The sequence below is a fragment of the Spermophilus citellus genome (assembly GCF_964194105.1).
Source record: "Spermophilus citellus genome assembly, chromosome: 4".
In the NCBI taxonomy this organism is placed as follows: domain Eukaryota; kingdom Metazoa; phylum Chordata; class Mammalia; order Rodentia; family Sciuridae; genus Spermophilus; species Spermophilus citellus.
The window spans coordinates 165,234,418-165,243,710 of NC_138185.1; the positions used below are offsets into that span (position 1 = coordinate 165,234,418).

General features: G+C 46.9%; 1 protein-coding gene across 8 annotated transcripts in view; it reads right to left on the reverse strand.

The window, feature by feature from the left end:
* The window catches only part of SLC8A3 (solute carrier family 8 member A3), a 135,030-nt gene extending 129,280 nt beyond the window's left edge, over positions 1–5,750 (reverse strand). For 6 of the 8 annotated variants that reach the window (XM_081293488.1, XM_081293487.1, XM_081293485.1 and 3 more), the window contains exon 1: positions 4,522–4,658. The gene's annotated coding sequence lies outside the window, so the exon portion shown is untranslated. The other 2 variants (XM_081293482.1, XM_081293483.1) reach the window with 2 other exon arrangements.
* Positions 5,751–9,293: the final 3,543 nt, after the last annotated feature.

Genomic DNA, 9,293 nt, shown 5'->3' on the forward strand with positions numbered 1-9,293 from the left:
AGGAGAAGAAAGAACAACTTTACACAGCTGACCCCATGGCTACATGTGGAGTGGGGAGCCAGAACACAGGAACTTGAATACAAGGATATGGAAAAATGGGGTGTCCTTTTCAGATTTTTGTGAAGGAAAATGAAGAGCTTAGGAGGGTGTTTTAGGAAGTAAATTTTGCAGCAGTGGCCAAAAAGACTTGAAAGAGTGAGAGGTTGAAGTTGGGAAGATGGTAGAGAGCCATTTTGAACAGTGTAATAATGATAGTAACTACTTCATGCAGCTATGGCAAGGACTGAATGGGGAAAAACCCATGTGTAGTACTTTTCAACAGAGTAGGTGACAAGGGGTAAATACACAAATAATATTGCTATGCTGAGTTAAGGAGCAAGAAACTTCAGATAAGAGAGAGTCTAAAGCAATTTGTGAAGGCCCAGGTGGCTCCCTGGGCACTGGGCAGGAGGAGAGGAATTTTCTACTCTGAGGTTAGAGAAGAATAAGAAATCAAGTGGGAAAAATCAGGGTGCAAAGAAAGAGTACTGATCAAGCTCCGTACTGTCTGCCTCGTTCTCTAGGACTTTGAGATCCTCTCCTCTCAAGTGACTTGGAAAGTAGTACATGGGAGCCAGAGCAGGTTTTCAGTTTCCAGTCCCACTTCCGGATCCAGTCCCCACATGACCCAGCATTCTTGCATACAACCAGGGAAGCCCTATGGGTCAATCCAAACATCAAGCCAATAAGTGCTACGTGGCCTATTCCAAGCTATATCTAGGATGAAATAGAGCAGTGTTCGTAGTAGATAGGACTCACTATATACCCTGTCTGAGTACATGATTCTGGAATTAGCCTTCATTCGCCCTCCATATTATTTTTTGAAATCCATTTACATACGCATGTGATTCTTCTTATTTAGATATCTTGCTCTGTGATCTCTATGGATGTGTCATTGGACCTAAACCTTTCTTAACCTTCCAGGCTCCTTCCTGGGCTCTTTCCCAGGCCTCCAAGACCTCTCCATCTCCAATCTTGGGGAGCTTGCTTTGCTCTGCTGCTTAGTGTATTGTATGCCTCCTACAGCCTTCTTCCTTTCCCCTAAAATACCCTGACCAGTATTAGGTTTAGAATGCCCATTTCAAAACCAAACGAGCAACCAAACATAAACTGACCTCATTAAAGAAAATTAATGGAACTTTCTAAAAAGGCATCTCTGGTTCATACACTAAAGCAGACAGAGAGCCTCCCTCACAAGCTGCCAGGACCATACTCGGGAGTATCTAAAACAGCCTCTTCCTTCTCTGCCTCCCTTTCCTCCTACACTCCAGTTTCAGCCAATTTCAGCATACTATCTAAAATGCAAATCTGACGGTTCCCACTGGAAACTAGGTGAAAATCCTTAGCATGGAGTAAAAGCCCTATGGCTTCTCCAGACTCAACCCCCTCACCCCATACACACACACACACATACACATTATACTCTGTCTGCAGCCATTTGGGAAAAGTCTCCTCTACGATAGGCCTCTGCATATTCCTCTTTTCACTCAGTACTTTCTTACCTTCCCTGCCCTCCCCTTCCTGCTTTCACCTCCTTCCTTCCTTTCTGGGCTTAGCTGTTCCTACAAGTCCTTAAAATCCTTAAAGCCCTATGGAGGGGTGTTCTTCCTGTGCACTTACACTGACCCGTGATTTACCCTCCAGGGAGAGCAATCACTTTCTAAGGCAACTGCCTGTTCACTGGTTGGTTATCCCTGCTGGAATCTATGTGTATGAGGAAGGGGCCATTCTATTTTACTTGCCTCTGCACCTTACTAACACATGCTGGCAGGTAGGTGGCTGTTGAATATTCCTTAAATAAATGGCTGGCTGAACAAATAAATGAAAGCTTTCTCTTTTGGAATCCAGTGTATTTCTGAATCTCACCAAATATTGAAAACAACCAGACTTGAGTGAAAAAGTTTTTCCTCTCTTCTAACGGTTTGAAGAGAAGTCAAGATGTGTGACACATTCTTCAAATCCAGATTGTGGGCAATCACTGGATGGCTCATGCAGGCCAGGGCACAATGCCTTCAATGAGTGCTCATGGTCAATACCAATAATTGTGTTCAGAGACTACATAAGGAATTGCCTTACAAAGGAGCAGACTGGGATCAGGGCAAATGCTTTGGGGTCCCAGCCTATGGAGGGGCACAGGAGAAAGGGACTTTTTTTGATAGGATCAGTTTGATCCCATATGACTCCCTTTTCTGACCAGGAGGATGTGGAGAGCAGTATAAAGTGGAGATCAGAGGAGCAGGAGCAGAGAGAGGAAGCTGTAACTTGTCCTTCCAGTTTTATTAATTCAACCAATGTTTACTGTCTACTGTATGCCAGGCACAGAGATAGGCGCTGGGGATATAATGTGAAAAAACACCAGCCATCTTTCCTGTCTTCGTGGAGCTTATTGTCTAGAGCTGTGCCCAGCATTACTCAGTTATAAACAAATTTAATGTGCATCTTTAAATTACTTCAAAGTCATAGGTTATGGGTGTATGAAATAAGGGAACCTGGCCTAGTCAGAGAAGGTATGGAAGGCTTCCTTGGAGAAGTAGCTGAGAGCTGGAGGGTGTGTAGGAGCACATTAGGGGTGTTGGGAGAACTTAAGTAAGCATTCCAGGTAGAGGAAACTGAATGGCCTTCCCATCTCCAGCAAGTTAAAGAAGGACCACTGCGACTAAATTCAGTTCTATAGGTTCTTTCTGCTTCTTCTCAACCAAATATCTATACTTATTTAAAGAAAAAGACTAGGAAGTGGACTGTGTTTAAAAGTAACTACTATGGAAACTGTAGATTGGAAAGAAGGATTGGGCTGAGGAGCCCACATCTGGTCACCACAAGCTCTGACCATCAACCATCCTCATTTGGAAAACTTCAAGGAGTGAAGGGCCAGCTTCCTCTCAAAGTTGGATGCAGTTGGGGAAGCCAGCAAAAGAAAGGGCCGGCTGGAGGCCAAGCGCCCATACACAGTGAACTGATCACCCTATTTCAGGAAGAGCATGGCGCAGCAGCTATATTTGAAAACCCGAGGTAAACAAGAGCTGAGCTCAAGTGGACGGGGCACAACAGCTGTGGAAGATTAATCACAGGCGGCTGCAAGTCACCAGGTCGCTGGAGGCCCCGAGGCTTCCCTTTTGGTGCCCGCACCAGAAGGCCGGATGTGTTCCTATCACGTACCCACACCCTCCCCCGCTTCAGGGCTTTCTTGACCACCCAGAAGCTGAGCACCTGGCTCCCAGCTGCAGCTTGCGTTTCTGATAAATTGCACTCAATTTCAGTCTTTCTGCCTGGGAAACCTTAGCACCACGTTCAGGGGTTTGTGTTTTAATCGCCAAAAGAGAAGGGGGAAAGAGAGAGAGAGGAGAGAGGAGAGAGAGAGAGGAGAGAGAGGAGAGAGAGAGAGGAGAGACAGGAGAGAGAGGAGAGGGGGGAGAGGGGGGGGAGAGAGAGAGAGAGAGAGAGAGAGAGAGAGAGAAAGGGGGAAAGGAGGCGGGCAGAAGCGAGCGGGTAAATTTATGGCACTGCATTAAAGGCGTTTGTTTTATTTAACCCCCCTCCCTCCACGGTTAAAAATAAAACAATAAATACAGACGAAAAACTGCGTTTTTCCTGGAGCAAATAGCTTTCATCATCTCCCCCAAAGGCTTGGGTCCTCGGGGCAGGTCAGCCAGGGTCTGCACGAGCAGCGCTAACCTCTAAATGAGGGCCTGTGGCTGTGTGTGTGTGTGTGTGTGTGTGTGTGTGTGTGTGAGAGAGAGGGGGGGGAGGGAGAGAATGGGGAGGGGGCTTAGTTATTATATACTTCGCTTCTCTCCACACAGCCCGGGTCACCCAGACCACCCCAGTCTGGACAGTCAAGGACTGGAGAACCCCTCCTTGTCGCCCGCCCCTTTGGCGGCAGTGGGAGGGTGAGCTGGGGCTGCAGTTCCCGACCCGCGGCGGTGGAGTCCCGAGGTTGGGATGCGCGCGTGCGTGCCTGTGTGCACGCGGGCGCGCGCCGAGTGAATAATGCGCTCTCCTCCTAGCCCCCAAATCCGGTGGGCATTCATCCCCAAGAGCCCAACACGCCCTGGCACAAGCGATACACACATGCACACATGCATACAGCACGCAACACAACGATTTCCCCAATGAGCTGAGCACCCGCCACTACCCAGCAAGCCCACGACTGGACTGTACATACATTCCCAGGCATTTCTCCCAGCACCCCCGTAGACACTCACTCTGACAGATCTCCCTCTCCAACACCGCATACACGACGTATACTTTCCAGGGCACCCCCCACCCCCCCCACACACACATACCATCCACACACACAGACTTCTACTGGCAGTAAACCCACAAGAAGGCAATACCTATGAATGATCATAAGAAATAACTTAATTACCATAATTATTCACGGCCACGGTCCTTCTTGGGGCATCCCAAGCCTCCCAGCCTCGGTCTCCCCTGCCTCGGTCGCCCGCTGAGGGGGAAGGGCAGGAGGCTCACCCCATTACTCACCGTTTCCTCTCGGCCTCTAGAGCCAAGTGGGCAAGCGAAGAGGGTAAGGAAGATGCGCGATGCCCCCGCCACCGGGCTCCTTACCGGCCGCAGCGGCTCATCGCCCCCGCGGGCTGCCCGCCGGCCGCAACCGCGTCCGGGGCATGTCAGTCCGCCGCCACCTCAGTCGCCCGCCCGCAGGGGCTCGTGGACTCGCAGCTGTCAGGGGGCTGCGGGGCAGCGCATCTGGAGCGCGAGGACTGGGAGGGAGCGGGGCTGAGGCCAGGGCGAGGGGACAGAGGAGGGGGCGCTTCACGCCGAACCGAGCAACCAGGAAAACCCCGACGCGGAGCACGGGTCGCCCAGCGCGGGAGAGGCCCGGAGTCCCGGCCGCCGGCGGCGGGGGATCCCTGCCGGGAGGGGCTGCAAAGCAAGCAGCCCGGCGCGCCCTGGCGGCTCCGAGGGACCCGGCTCAGGCTCTCAGTCGCGTCGCCTGGGCTTTCCCGGGACTGGGAGCGCGCCGGCTCTCCGACTCTCACGCCGTCACCGCGGGAGACGCCTCGGCCTCGCTGAGCGCAGAGGGGACGAGCGGAGGGGCTGGTTTCTGGGCGAGCCGAGAGCTTTGCCCATTAAGCTGCCGCAAGAAGCCAAATCAAAAAGCCAATCTCCAAGCCTCCAAAGCGAACGTCACCCTATCAGCTGGGAGAGAGAGCCGCACCGAATGACAAGCCGCGCATATTCAGCCTGGTGCGCAGAAGGGAGACTTTCAGATCACTTCCCGGCCAGAATTGGGGACATCGAGTCTGCACCTCTCGTCTAGAGAGCCCGGGAATACCAAACGCAGACGGAACCCCTACCCCGCCCACCCATCCAACCATTGGAGCCTGGCGTCCAGCGCCTCTGGGCCGGCGGCGCTTCCAAGACATCGGCGCGTCCTGACCTGGATTCCCGGGAGTTGGGAGCTCCAGGCAGCAGGCAGGCGCGCGACTCTGGCTTTCCCCTTGTCCTCAGGAGACGCCGCCTGCAATTCCGAAATTAAGTCTCCGCCGAACACATCTGTGGTTTTTAAATATAGCAGGGGACGATTACCCAGGCAGGGTCCACCCAGGCCTAGGGGAGGAGTTGAGGGGGACGGAGGTTAGCAGTGGAGGGAAAATAAAACTCTTTTCTCCCCCGTTTTTTTTTCTTCTCTTGTTGGTGCAGAACTCAGCCTGTCATTTTCTCAACCCAAGTGAAACAACAGCTTGTGAGAGACGCTTGAGTGAGCGCTGGTATGTTGGCTTTTGGCATTTTTTTTAAGACTAAAAATAAGAGGGGGCTGCCTCCCAAATTGCGGCTTGCTTTGGGCCTGGAGACTGGAGGAGAGATGCTTCTTTGATGCAGCCTCAGAAGTAAGGTTTGGGGCTTGGCTAGGGCGAAATGTACACACATAGCCTTAAATCAGATGCCTGTAATTTCTGCTATATTTGTCAGGCGTGGTCCTGGAGGCAGGAGGGGTGGGCAGGCCTCTCCTAAGAATGGAGTTTCGTGTCCTGAGCTTATCGTGGCATTAGACAGCTCTAAAATGAGCACAGTGGGTGGCCTTTTGTATGGATACCAGGGTGGTGGGGACAGATATTAATATAAAGGCCAGTGGTTGTTTTTGCAGCCTTCTGCTGCCTAAAGACAAGGATGATGGAACCAATAAACAATAATAATACTTACCAAATATAAGCCTTTCCTTGGAGCCAGGGGTGGTGCTAGTAAAATTGGTTTATTATCTCATGCCATCCTCTGAAGACTATGAGATAGGTACAACTTCTATTTCCATTTTTCGGTTGAGGAAGTTGAGGCTTAGAGAGGTTAAATAAGCATCCCAAAGCCACATGCAGCAGAATCAGGATGGGAAAAAGCTGGAACTAACTGGGGTTGTGTTGACACACAACAGTTGTGAAACCACAATCTGTACATGTAATTTCCAGGATCCTAGGCTCCCCAGAGGGGCTGCTTTCCAACAAAGTTTGATCCCCAAAGGTGTAAAGGGGGTACAGGACTAGAGAGCCTCTGGACTTGGGATGAAGTGAGTTCATTTCTGATTCCTTGACTCAATGTTCCCCTAGCAAGTCATATAGTGGCTTTTGTCCTGAGTTTGGGTCTTGGATGTGCCCGGTACTCCTAAGTACTCTGAAACTTTATGGGCCTTGCATTAAGTTAGGGCTGAGACATTGACTTAGTAAGATTTCAGAAACTCCTGACTGTAGGATTTCAATATGTATTTCTTATTGGGATTTACCTGTGTCTCTTCCTGTGGAGCACCACAGCTGACTGGATTGTAGTTGAGACCAAGAGATTGCTGGTGGGCATGAAAACTGGTATGGGAAGGCAATTTGGAAAGATTAATCATTCCTTAAAAAATGTGAGTCCATGTGACTCCTTAATTTTACTGGCAGAAATTTATTCTATGGCAATAATTATGGATAAGTGTAAGCATTTAGTTATGAGGATATTCATGGTAGTATTCATAATAGTGAAAAATTAGAAACATCTTAATTTTCCAACAGAAAATAGGTAGAGTAAATCATGTTTACATAATGGTGTAGTATACTACTATAAATGTGCTGATTCAGCATTCTATGTATTAACATGGAAAGGTTTTTCTGATATATTATTGAAAGAGAAGAAAATAGAACATGGAGTGTGATTGTGTATGTATGGTGTGTGTGTGTGTGTTTATGCCCCGGCAGTATAAAAACACCACAATGGCAATGGTTATCACTGAATGGCATGATTTCTGGTGATTTTCTTTTTCTCTTTAGATCAATGTTATTGAGGCATAATTTACATGTAATAAAATTCACCATTTTTTTTTTCAGTAGTTGGGATTGAATCCAGGGCTTCACACATGATAGGCAAGCACTGTATCACTGAGCTACATTCTTAGCCCACACCTGTTTAAAATGTTTATATTGATGAGCGCTATACTTTGGATCTGAAGTGTCCCTCAGAGGTCTGTGTGGTAAAGCCCTGCTCCTCAGGAAAGCGCTATTGAGAGGTGGGTAAACCTTTAAGAGGCGGTGCCTAATGGGAAGTCTCTAGGTCATTGAGGACATGCCCTTGAGGACATGCCTTTGAAGAGGAAATGCCCTTCTTTCTCTCTCTTTCCTTCACTTTCTGGCTATGAGGTGAATAGTTTTGGGCTATCAAATGCCCTTCTTTCTCCAGAGGCTAAGCAGCATGCAACAGGGCAGATGGGATGGATTGTAGGAAAGGGCCATGAAGCTTCTTGGTTATGCCCCATTATTTACTATCATGCCCCAGAACTCCACAGTTGCTGCCTCTGCAAAACTGGGAATTTGGGCACTTCCTAAGGAATAGACCTGCCTACCCCAACCTTCACTGGCACAAGGCATAGCCCTGCTGCTCACAGGCAGCGTAAGTTGCCAGGATGCCACAGCCCTTGAACTACTGTACAATCTGACCACAGTTAAGAAGAGGCAAGAGCAGAAAATCAAGTTCATCTTTAAAGTAAGTCCTGGAGAAGCTCTGTATGGGAGATGAATGTTTAATAAGCAGTTTGATAACAGGGTAGTTTATTGAGGCATGATTCTTTCCTATACATTATATTATTTTTAACTGTGTTGTAACTTGCACATCAAACTTTTGTCAATTATTTTTTGCCTTTGGTAAAATTGTTTACATGCAGAAACATGCACAAATCCTAAATGTAAGGTCAAAGATTTTTTTTCACAAAGTAAATGTCTAGTATTTAATCATCACCCAAAATAATAAATATTACCAGTATTCAGGGATCCCTCATGTTTCTCCCCATCCTTTCTCCTCCCTTCTAAAGGGAACTGCTCTCATGATTTCTAAAATCCTACATTAGTCTCATGGAAACATATAGAATAAACTATTGTGTCTGGATTCTTTCTGCATGTGACTTTTGTAGGGTTCGTTCATGTTTTTGCATATAGCAGCAACTGTTTATTCTTAATTATAGTTTCCACTGAAGAAATACACAACTTAACTTGAAAAATTTTTTGATTTTATTTTTTTAATTGGCAAATAATTTTATATATTTACAGGGTACATATGATGTTTCAGTACATGTATACATTATGGAGAGATCAAATCAGATTAATTAACATATCCATCATCTCAAACATTTGTCATTTCTTTGTTGTGATAACATTTAAAACGCCTCCCTGTTAGCTCTTTTGAGATATGCAATACATATTATTATTGACTGTGGTCACCATGCTGTGCAATAAAATGCCAGAATATGTTCTGCCTATCTAACTGAAACTTTGTAAATTTTAATTCTGCTCTTTATTGCTATATAAATTGTTTCCAATTTTTTAATCCTTTTCCATATGCTGCCGTGAAAACTTGTATTCACGTCTTATGCTTCCTGTGTCTACTCACTTCTCTTGGGTATGTATCTAGGAATAGACTGGCTGGTTGGTTGGGTTGTGAATATGCATCATTGATTGGTAATGACAGTTTCCTGTTATTTGTACTTATTTACACCCCTGCTCCACAGCATTATTTTGTCACATTTATGTTAACGTCAGTCTACTTAATTTTAGTCATTTCAGTGGTGTTTATTGAACTTTAATTTGCATTTTCCTAATAACTATTGAAGTGGAAACTTTTTGATGTATACATTGGCTTTTAGATAATCCTCCTTTGTTCACGGATATAGCTTCATTTTTCTGTGAGATTGTCTCTTTTTCTGATTGATGTGTTGGGACTCTTTACCTATTCTGAATGAGTCTTCTATCATTACATGCATTGCAAATATCTTCCCCAAT